The sequence below is a fragment of the Prionailurus viverrinus genome, chromosome C2 (assembly GCF_022837055.1).
Source record: "Prionailurus viverrinus isolate Anna chromosome C2, UM_Priviv_1.0, whole genome shotgun sequence".
In the NCBI taxonomy this organism is placed as follows: Eukaryota; Metazoa; Chordata; class Mammalia; order Carnivora; family Felidae; genus Prionailurus; species Prionailurus viverrinus.
In genome coordinates, this window is record NC_062569.1 from 58,280,416 (window position 1) to 58,289,946 (window position 9,531).

The window sequence follows — 9,531 nt, forward strand, 5'->3', positions numbered from 1 at the left end:
TGCCACAAACTGAATGGGTGTACATTTTTGGTGTAGATTTATCAATTGAAGATTTGAATTAGGAGACAGAAAGAAAATATTTTGTATTCATGCATTTTAAAAATATCCATCCAAGGGGTCACCTGGGTGGCTCAGTCAGTTGAGCGTCTGAGTTCATCTCATGGTTCCTGAGCTCGAGCCAAGAACTGGGATCTCTGCTGACAGCTCAGAGCCTGGAGCCTGCTTCAGATTCTTTGTCTCCATCTCTCTCTGCCCCTCCCCTCTTTCCTCTCTCTCTCTCTCTCTCTCTCTCTCTCAAAAATAAATAAACATTAAAAAAATAAAAATACCCATCCATGGGAAAGGAGCCAAGGGTTAGTTTCCTATGGTGGGGGGTTGGGGGGTGGAATGTTCTCATGGAGATACTATAAAGCTATGTCAGTTCATTTCCTGTTCTTTAACAGATTCTGTGGTGCAGCTGTTGTCTTGTTCAGGTTCAGGAAGCTCATTCAGAAGTATTGCAACGTCCCCATGTGGCAGCTTGTCTGTTGCCAAGCATCGTCAATCAAATCCAAGACCCCTCCATCTCTCTGGACCTCACTGTCCATTCTCCTGAAGCTTTAATCTTGTTCATTTGGTGCCAGATCCAGTGTTGCACTCTGCTCTTGAATTTTAATCTTAAAACAAAGTGAACATAAATAAAACCAAGACAAATGACAAAAGTAATAAAACATAAATATTCTTCACTTTTATTATAAATATGCTTATCCACATAGAGCCTAATTTTGAAAACATCAAGAAGCAAGAGGCTTAATTTTCAAATATTTGTTTTGACAATGAAGAAAAAGTCAATATGGGGAGGCCTGGGTGGCTGTCGGTTAAGCGTCTGACTTTGACTCAGGTCATAATCTCGACGTTCGTGAGTCTGAGCCCCGAATCGGGTTCTCTGCTGTCATTGTGGACCCTGCTTCGGATCCTCTGTCTCCCTGTCTCTCTGTTCCTCCCTTGCTTGTGCATGTGCTCTCGCTCTCTCGCTCTCTCAAAATTAAACACACATTAAAATTAAAAAAAGGAAAGAATTACTTTCTACTTATTCTAGTTTTATCTCATTTTCCTATTTAATGAAAAATAGTTTTGGAGTTGTGATACTCTAGATGTCCTGAATGTATCATCGTTATTACGAGTAATACTATTGTGAATGTTATTATTATATTAGTAATTATTTTTGTCACTATGATCATGTAAAATATATATGTTATAAAATGTATAATAATAATGCATTCCATTAACATTGGTATTGGGCTTTATTTTCACATACATTATTTCATTTTTCACAAAATGCATGATCTTAGCATGGGCTTTGCCTGTCTATGCCCACATATCACACTGCTTTAACCCTTTCTGACTGTTGTATGGTAAAAATGAACTTTTTTCTATCTTAAGTCAGGTTTCTTGGAAATAGACTCTGAGAGAGAGAGACATGTGCTTAGGAGTTTAGGAGCTGAAAAGAAGTGAAGGAAGGAAAGGTTTAGGCAGAAGAAGTTGAATAAGGATACTTAAGCACCATAAGCCACCATAAGCAAAGTGTTTGGCTGGTGTACATTTTATTATCGTTCTTTTATATCAGGGAATCTGCTAATCAGAAATACTAGATGACTCCAGGTCACCCAGTCATTATAGAACTAGTCTTTCTTGTCCTATTTATTTTCCTCCACCATACTGCTATGCTTCTAGCTGCTTTGCTTTCACTAGGGACGTCTTTCTTTAATCTCTGGACAAAATTAAAATTTATCACTGAAATATTGAACGTGTCCAAATTCATTATTGACCTTATTGAGAATAAAACATTTGTCTAAGCTTACAGGATGGAATTCTACTTTATTTTCAACTTGGTTACAGAAGATCTATATTCGATAACTTAATTATCTTGCATAAATAGATATAGTGTACTACAGCCCGATCATTTTTTTCACTTTTGCAATAAAAGGAAATTTAGAAGCCAAAAGGATCAACTGCATAATTTTTAAGAGTTTTTTGGGAACCCATGTTTTTAATCTACCTATCTCTCTAAGCCTTTGCATAGATACTTCTGTGCTTTCCTAACCAATAATAAATTCAGCAAGTTAATGTTCAATAATGTGCTACTCTATAGAGAAGCTCTTTCCCTCCCTCTTTTTCCATCTGAGTAATTAATACTGTTACCCAATATTAGCTCCTAACACAAGGATTTCAAAAGGTATTGTCTGCTATAGAATAGAATTGTCACTCTTAAGTATTGGAGTTGAATCACTATATGGTAGTAAAATATGACAAAAAATTAGCTTCTACCTAAGTAATAAACTTCCTTTCCCTGAAATAACAAAAATAACATAAACATCATGAGCTAATTATTAAATTATCATAGAGTTATGTCTGAGACAGGAGAAAATCATTCTAAAAGTATGAAAGTACTCTAGCAAGAATTGACTAAAACCTCATTAAAGTAATTAACATAATTAAGAAAAAGTATATTTCTCTAATGAGGACTCTGCTTGAATCTGGAAACATCGGGAAGTCATATTTCGCACATTCTTATTTAAGCACCAAGATACTTGCTGTCTTAATAAGCAGGAAAATCCTTATTTTGGATGTGAATGAATCAGGTTGTCTTAGTAGAATGACGCTTTTACCCATTCAGATCACAGTGACTTTCCTTTTTTCTGATTCTGTGCTTACCAAACACATTTCTGATTGTAATTTGACTTTTAGACTAGCACATGTACAGATAGCATCTTAGTCATATTTGGGCCTTTAGTATAGCTTGCTCAAGGAGAGAAAATGTGCTGATCTACCTTTGAGTTCAGGCATTAAACATCTGTCTCTGGGGGCTTGGTTAATATGAGCCAGCTCTCATGAGACAAGTCTATTCTTAGTGTGTTGATACATCCAATCCTTATGTTTGCCAAGGCTAAGGAACTGACTACAGGCAGCTGCAGTGAACATTCAGAAATGATGAGGACAGATGAGGCATCCTGAAGAGAGCCAACGCCTTACTTGCTACTCATGTGCCCAAGGCAACTTTTATTTTAACTTCAGTATCGAGCATTTACTATGTATTCAAAATCATGATAATAGCTCTTGAGAATTCACAGTTAGAAAACTTGAAACTTTTTCCAAGGAACTGAAAAACTCATTTATGAAATAATTTTATTCTTGTTCTGATAAAGACAATAACTGAGAATTCTAAGTATGAAGGACCACACTGTGTTAAAACTACAATATCATCATGAGAGGAAAAGCATTCCAATTCCTTTATTTTACATCCATATGTGGGACAAAAGATTTTCCCATTTTATTTCCCTACATTGTCCAGAGTCATTATTTTAAATCATATTTGCTAAGTCCGATGTTCAAAAAACCTTTAAAATGGCCTCTTCTGTTCCACTAGAACAAAATGCATTATCTTAACATGGGCTTTGCCTAACTGTCTGTGTCCACATAAGAAACTGCTCTAACCCTTTCTGTTATATGGTAAAAATGAACTTTTTCCTATCTTGGGTCAGGTTTCTTGGAAATAGACTCTGAGAGAGAGAGAGATACATGTGCTTAGGAGTTTTATTGGAGCTGAACAAGGATACATTTAAAAACAAAGCCCAAGTTTGTCCAGGTGGGCACTCTAGAGCTTGAAAGGCCTTTCAGAGTGTTACTAAACTGTGACAAGAGGCAGGAACCAACACTTCCATCCTGAAGGGGAAATTTAGATAGTGCCTCACAGCATCTACTCTGGCTTTTCTGAACAGATGAACATCTTTCCCTACAGAGGAGTTTTTCACATGTTTTTCTGTTCCTCTTGTTTGGAATGCTTTCTTCCTTCACCACCCTGCTACTGTTGTCTGAAAATTTTGGGTTATTTGTCAAGTCATTTAAAATGTTATAAATTTCTGGGGCACTTGGGTGGCTCAGTTGGTTAAGTGTCCAACTTTGGTTCAAGTCATGATCTCACAGTTTGTGAGTTTAAGCCCTGCGTTGGGCTCCAGGCTGACATCTTGAAGTGTGGAGCCTGCTTCAGATTCTGTGTCTCCCTCTCTCTGTCTGCCCCTCCCCTATTTTCACTCTGCCTCTCTCTCAATAATAAATATTTAAATTTTTTTTAAAGTTATAAATTCTTCAGAAAGATTTTCTCTGATCTGTGAGTCTAAAGTACATTTTTCTTTTAAGCCCTATCATAGCAACCTATACTTTTTATGTAAAATATTTTTATATAAAATTAATGAAGTACATAATTATATTCACTTAAAAGTATTTATTTGTCACTGAGGATATATGCTAACTATATAGATGTGACAGAAGCTATACTCTTCAAGATAACAGTATAATACAAATGAAGAACAGCAATACTAAACAGAAAGACCACACAAAAAAATATAATTATGTACTTTATTAATTTTATACACTTTGGTGAAAATGTAAATTGTTTTAACCACAATGGAAAACAGTATGGAAGTCCCTCAAAATAATGAAAATGGAATGAAATAATAACAATACGTAACAGCAATTCCACTTTTGGATATATGTCTGAAGAAAACAGAGTCGTTTTGTTGAGATATCTGCACTCCCCTGTTCACTGCAGCATTATTCACAATAGCCAAGGTATGGCAGCAACCTAAGTGTTTGAATGGATATATGTAAAATGAAATTTAATATATAGACAAAATATTATTCAACATTAAAAAAAAAGACATCCTACCTTCTGTATCGCAGGAATGAATCTGGAGGATATTACGTTAAGTGAAATAATCCAGAAAAGATAAATAGTACATGGTATCACCTATATGTGGAATCCAAAACACACACAAAAAATTGAACTCATAGAGTAGAAAAGTTGTTGCCAGGGACTGGGAGTGGGAGAAATAAAGAGAGTTTGCTGAAAAGGCACAAACTTTCAGCTATAAGATGAATAAGATCTGAGGATCTAATGAATAACGTGGTAACTGTAGTCGATAACAAAATATTGAAATCTAAAATTTACTAAGAGAGTAGAACTTAAATATTTTCACTAAAAAAAGGCAATATACAAGTTGATGAATATGCTAATTAACTTAGTGGGAGGAATCTTTTCATATATATATTAGAAATATATATTTTTATTATGTATATATACATATATATATACACACACACATAAATCACCACATGTACCCTTTAAATACCTTATAATTTTATCTGTCAATTACTTCTCAGTAAAGTTAGAAAAAAATAAAGGCTTACAAATGAAAAATGGGAAAAAAAGGAAAAAAAATGATATGGTAACATGCATCATGAGAAGGATATGAAGCATATAATAAATTGAGATGGGATAAATTAGTCAAGTCATCAGTGTAAAAGTCATCTGCAACCAGGAAATGTCTGCATATTATCCTTGTGTCCTCTGGATATCTTCCGTTATTTCACACTTGCACTGTGGATTCTGAGATTAATTGACAATCTTTATTATTGACTTCATCCCTTATAATCTAATAAATAACATATTCTAAATTGTCTAAATACTGAGTAAAGGAAAAGTGGGAATCAAAATTAGAAAATACCAATTGTCATATGGTAGCTGGCTTTAATAAATGAGAAAATGGGGGTGTAGAAGATGGTATTTTTCTTTAATATTAGTTTCTAACAGAGACTCCTAATGTTTAATTGAGAGGTTCTGAACTTTACTCCATTTCCAAATGACCTCACCTTAACAACATCCCTGTTTATTTCAAAAGTGTTTCCCAATGGAAAAACTGAATTACAGATAGGAAATGTGCTTTAACTAACATTACCTTAGAATACTCTGCTTATAATCATGAAAGTGATTGATGCTCTTCAAGCCTCCAAGAACAAAGGAACTGTATTAGTTTCAAAGTAGGGATATGTTAAAATGTCTGTATTTCCCAAGGCAATCTACAGATTTGCACAGAGCTAGAACAAACAATCCTAAGATGTGTATGGAACCATAAAAGACTCTAAATAGCCAAAGCAATCCTACAAAAGAAAAGCACTGGAGGGCATTATGCTAAGTGAAATAAGTCAATCAGAGAAAGACAGACAGCATACATTTTCACTCATATGTGGAACTTGAGAAACTTAACAGAAGACCATGGGGTAAGGAAGGGGAAAATATGGTTACAGAGAGGGAGGGAGGCAAACCATAAGAGATTCTTAAATACAGAGAACAAACTGAGAGTTGATGGGGAAGGGGGGGAGGGGAAAATGGGTCATGGGCATTGAAAAGGGCACTCGTTGGGATGAACACCTGGTGTTGTATGTAAGCGATGAATCATGGGAATCTACCCCCGAAACCAAGAGCACACTGTATACACTGTATGTTAGCTAACTTGACAATAAATTATATTAAAAAGACATAAAGAAATAAAAGCGAGACTAGGGCATCACAATTCCAGAACTCAAGTCTTATTATAAACTGTAGTCAAGACACAATGGTACTGTCAAAACAGACTCATAGATCAATGGAACCGAATAGAAAACTCAGACCCACAACCATATGGTCAACTAATCTTCAACAAAGCAGGAAAGAGCGTCCAATGGAAAAAAGACAGTCTCTTCAAGAAGTGGTTCTGGGAAAACTGGATGGCAACATGCAGAAGGCTGAAACTGGGCCATTTTCTTACACCATCCACAAAAAAAAATTCAAAATTGTTGAAAGACCTAAATGTGAGACTTGAAACAATCAAAATTCTGAGGAAAACATAGGTAGCAATCTTGGGCATAGCAACTTCCTACTAGACATGTCTCTGGAGGCAAGGGAAACAAAAGCATAAATGAATTATTGGGACCTCATCAAAATAAAAAGCTTCTGCACAGTGAAGGAAACACTCACCAAAACTAAAAGGCAAACAAGGGAATAGGAGAAGATATTTGCAAATGACATATCAGATAAAGGGTTAGTATCCAAAATCTATAAAGAATTGATCAAACTCAACCCTCAAAAAACAAATAAGCCAGTAAAGAAATTGGCAGAAGACATGAATAGACACTTTTCTCAAGAAGACATCCAGATGGCTAACACACACATGAAAAGATGTATAGCATTACTCGACATCAGGGAAATACAAATCAAACCCATGATGAGATCCCACCTCACACCTGTCAAAATGGCTGAAATTAAAACCTCAGGAAACAACAGATATTGGCAAGGATCCAGAAAAGGGGAACACTTTTGCACTTCTGGTAGGAATGCAAACTGGCACAGCTACTCTAGAAAAACAGTATAGAGGTTCCTCAAAATGTTAAAAAGAGAATTACCCCACAACCCACCAATTGCACTACTAGGTATTTACTCAAAGGATACAAAAATGCTGATTTGAAGCAGTTAATGGACCCTGGTGTTTATAGCAACATTATCAACAAAAGCAAAAGTATGGAAAGAGCCCAAATGTCCGTCAGCTAATGAATGAGTAAAGAAGTGGAATATATATACATTGCAATACTACTCAACCACCAAAAGGAATGGAATCTTGCCATGTGCAATGACATGGATGGAGCTAGAATGTATTATGCTAAGCTGAATAAGTCAGTTATAGAAAGACAAATACCATATGATTTCACTCAAATGTGGAATTTAAGAAACAAAACAGATGAACATATGGGAAGGTGGTAAAAAAAAAAAAAGAGAAATAGATGGAAACAAACCATAGGAGACTCTTTATGACAGAGAACAAACAGGTTTGATAGAGGGAGGTGGGTGGGGGTCGGGCTAAGTGGCTAATAGGTATTAAGGAGGGCACTTGTTGTGTTGAGCACTGGGTGTTATATGTAAGTAATGAATCAATAAATTCTACTTCTGAAAACAAGATTACACTATAGGCTAACTAGAATTTAATTTTTTTTTTTTTTTAGTGTTTACTTATTTTTGAGAGAGAGAGAGAGAGAGAGAGAGTGGGGGCAGAGAGTGGGAGACACTGAAACCAAAGCAGGCTCCAGGCTCTGAGCTGTCAGCACAGAACCTGATGTAGGGCTTGAACTCATGAACCTCAAGATCATGACCTGAGCTGAAGTCAGCCGCTTAACCGACTGAGCCACCCAGGCGCCCCATAGGCTAACTAGAATTTAAATAAAAATTTGAAAAAAAAAAGTAGGGATAAAAATAATGCAATGTTATTAAGAGGGAAAAGGGTATTTCTGATTTTTTACACAAATTTGTAAAACAGTGTAAAGCCCAGTTTGGGGGCCAGAGTAGATGAACTGAGATGTGTCCACTCAAACAACAAGACAGGAAAAAAAATTCCTTTCCTCTACCTTTTGTTTTATTTAGGTCCTCAGTGGACTGGATGATGCCCAGTCACATTGGGGGCAAGCTACTTTGCAGATCTACTGATTGACATGCTGATCTTATCCAGAAATAACCTCACAGTTACACTCAGAAATAATGTTTAACCTGGACATCTTGTAGCCTGTCAAGTTGACACATAAAACTTACCATCACAGCTATATAGCCATCAAAATTATTAATTAAGTATATAAAGAGACTTTATTTATCTAATATGCATATCCTCATTCAGATATTCAGAAATTTAAGCTAAATGTAAGTTATTTCTCACCTTGTAAATTTTTTGCCTCAGTTAATTCTGAACATTAGTCTTTTTGACACGATGCATACGCAAATAATCCTTTCTATTTAGATTGGGCATTGGCTTGGGGGCCTGAGTGACTCGGTTAAGTGTCCGACTTCCGCTCAAGTCATGATCTCCAGGTCTGTGCAGAGCCTGCTTTGGATTCTGTGTCTCCCTCTCTTTCTGCCCCTCCCCCACTCACACTCTGTCTCTCTCTCTCTCTCAAAAAAAATAAATAAACATTAAAAAAAATTTAATAAGTAAATAAATATTAGAGTGGGCATTGGCTATGTGCCTCATTCTAGAGTTTTCTTTTGAAAATCTGAATTTTTCAGAGAGTAACCTGCCTGCCATACTTGACTCTGAGGTTTCTTTAAATTTTCTTCAAGCTGATTAATGTGATTAACTGAAAGCTACTTATCTTAAGTCATTCCAAAAGTTTTGCCAATTATACTTTTTAAAACATCAGAATATTTTCCTTTAGAATTTTTGAAAACTTTGTTTTCTTTTAAACTCTAACTGATGAACATGTTTGTTCCTGCCAACTCATCTCTGCTTTGTTTGTGTTAACTCTACATTTTTTTCAAGATATTTATAAATTCCATTCCCAAGTCCTTCTTTTAAAAGAGGGAAATAGTCCTTCTTCTTTCTCCTGAGAGAGTAGAAAATCCTTCTTTTATATATAGAATGAAGGTTTTAATTATGTGGAAAGATACTTGAAAGAGAGGGATGAAATCAAGTGACTATAGCCAAAAAGTTAAAGTAAAAAGCAGAGCACTCGTGAATTATTTTAATAAATCATTTCAATAAGCCACTAAATTCATAAGTAAAATATATCAATGTATTAATTAAATATTAATACAATTGAATTCTTAACATAGTCTTTATTACATTCGAGGGTTAGGAGAATGTCTATTTGTGTTCATTTTTATTTTGTTTTACTTAAAATGTCTCTATGTCAATTTTT

General features: G+C 35.3%; 1 pseudogene; it reads right to left on the reverse strand.

Moving 5' to 3' along the window:
* Positions 1 to 362: 362 nt before the first annotated feature.
* LOC125174447 (anaphase-promoting complex subunit 13-like) lies at positions 363 to 635 on the reverse strand (annotated as a pseudogene).
* Between the last annotated feature and the right edge of the window lie 8,896 nt (positions 636 to 9,531).